At 43.3% G+C, this 2,203-nt stretch overlaps 1 pseudogene; it reads right to left on the bottom strand.

Annotated features, from left to right (window-relative positions):
- Nucleotides 1-1,224: 1,224 nt before the first annotated feature.
- LOC138170370 (ATP synthase F(0) complex subunit C2, mitochondrial pseudogene) lies at nucleotides 1,225-1,986 on the bottom strand (annotated as a pseudogene).
- Nucleotides 1,987-2,203: the final 217 nt, after the last annotated feature.

A 2,203-nucleotide genomic window follows, 5' to 3' on the forward strand; every position in this document is an offset into this window, starting at 1 on the left:
AATGAAATAAACATTATTCAGCTCTTGCCATATGCTAAACATTTTATAAATATCATCTCATGTATTCTCACAAAAAAAAACCTGGGAACTCAATGCTATTATTATACACACTTTACAATTAAGGAAATAGAAGTAATCAAAGAATAGAAGAAATTGAAGTAATTGAATAAATTGAATGACTTGCCCAGTGCTACACAGCTAATAAAGGTCTCAGACCAGATTTGAACTCAGTTCTTCCTGACTTTAGACCCAGCACTATAGTTTTCTCTACAAATAAAGCCAGTGTTATGTCCTTAGCATTAGAAAAAGAATAAACCTTGATACTGAATCACAGGCTATATGATTCAGGGTTTTTCTTTGTACCTACTGCTAGAGAAAAGATGTGGATTCCAATCATGGAAAAATCTGAGTTTTTTGGTAGAAAAAATAGGCAGACCTGATTAGAGATTGGGAAACAAGGTGACACTTTTTGATTTGATGATATATGACTTCAATTCAACTGACCTCTCCTTCTGAGTAAAAGGTTTTCCATTTGACAGTTGTTATCACACACTGATATAATACCAATGAGAGGGCATGCATAAACAAAGAAGAGATAAGAGCAGAGACAAGAAGGCAGAGAAAAATCAGGAACTTGCTTGAACTCACCCCCAAACCCTTCCAAATACCTGCAAAAAATGACTAACCAAATTCTAGAGCTATAGAACCCACAAAATGATAGAGTGAAATACATCTCCATCCCAATAGCCTGAAAGACCCACAGGAAGGGTATATCACACTGAACTGAGAATGGAGCTTGCTGTGCCAGAAGAGGCCAGAGCAGGCATTAGAGGACTAAATTCCTGGCAGCTGTGGTGATTTCCATATTTCTTAATGCACAAACACCAAGAGCAGAATGGAATGTCAGTGGGGGAATTCAGTGGAACCTGGGTGAAAGAGGAGGACATGATCCAGTCCCAGCCCCAGGGCAACAGAGAAGACAACAGCAGTAGCATCAGCAGCAGCAGCTGCAACAGGAGTTGCTTCCAGTGTTCTGGACCCACAGACAGCAGAGGATCCAGTGGCTGACACAAAATCCCAGAAGCCTGGGACAGTGCACCCACCAGCACCCCCACCCCCACCACCAAGCACTTTGGTAAAAGAACTGTGCCTTGACAAGGAGTTAGAAAATCCAGTATTTGGTGGGAAGATGAATAAACAATGTCAGACTATAGAATCTTTTTTTTATTAATACAGTATTTATTTGTCTTCCCTCTGTCAAACCCTGAGCCCATGGCTTTCCCAAAGGCTACCTGGTAAGATGGAGGTGGAGGTATACACAGGCTGGAAGAGACATGGAAGAACCTGGAGGACGAGGAGGAACATTCAGAAACGTAGGGGGAATAGAAATGGTTCCATCACATGGCAAAGAGGATGAGGAAGGCCACCATCAGGCAAAAGAGCCCCATGGCCTCAGACAGGGCAAAGCCCAAGATGGCGTAGGAAAAAAGCTGTTGCTTCAGGGAGGGGTTCCTGGCATAACCGATGATGAGACTTCCAAACAAAGTCCCAATCCCAGCTCCAGAGCCAGCCACCCCCACAGTGACAGCCCCAGTTCCAATAAACTTGGCTGCTGTGTCAATGTCCCTTGAGATGGCACCAGTTTGGAATCCACATCTGGGGACAAGAGAGGTCAAGGAACTTGATGCTGCCAAAATGCTGACGTTCTCATCTGTCTGAACCTCTGGCCATCTTAGCACCACTGCAGATAGCGGTCTACTCAGCAGCTGAGAGCTGCTCCTAACAAGGGCAGGGGTAGAGATGAACTTGGCGCAGGCATACATTCTCAGGGGGTGAGGGGCAAAGCTGAAGAGATGTCGGAACTGTGACTTTAAGGTAGGGGTTCTTAAACTTTTTTTTATATACCAGGAACTCCTTTGCCAGTCTGGTGTGGACTACAGACCCCTTTCTCAGAACATTCTTCTGGGCAGAGCAGAGGAGACAGAGAGGGGGAAGGGAACCAAACTATAGAATCTTACTTCAGTGACAAAAAAGAACAAAACATACAACCAGAAGAAGACAACAAATTTGAAGCTCCCATATCAAAAACCTCCAAAAATAATATGAACTGTTTGCAAGTCATGGAAAAGCTCAAAAATGATTGTGAAAATCATGTAAGAGAAGTAGAGGAAAAATTGGGAAGAGAAGTAATTGTGATGCAAGG

The sequence above is a fragment of the Petaurus breviceps genome, unplaced genomic scaffold, assembly GCF_028583685.1.
Source record: "Petaurus breviceps papuanus isolate PSGF00001 unplaced genomic scaffold, PetGlider_PUasm1.0 126, whole genome shotgun sequence".
Classification (NCBI taxonomy): Eukaryota; Metazoa; Chordata; class Mammalia; order Diprotodontia; family Petauridae; genus Petaurus; species Petaurus breviceps.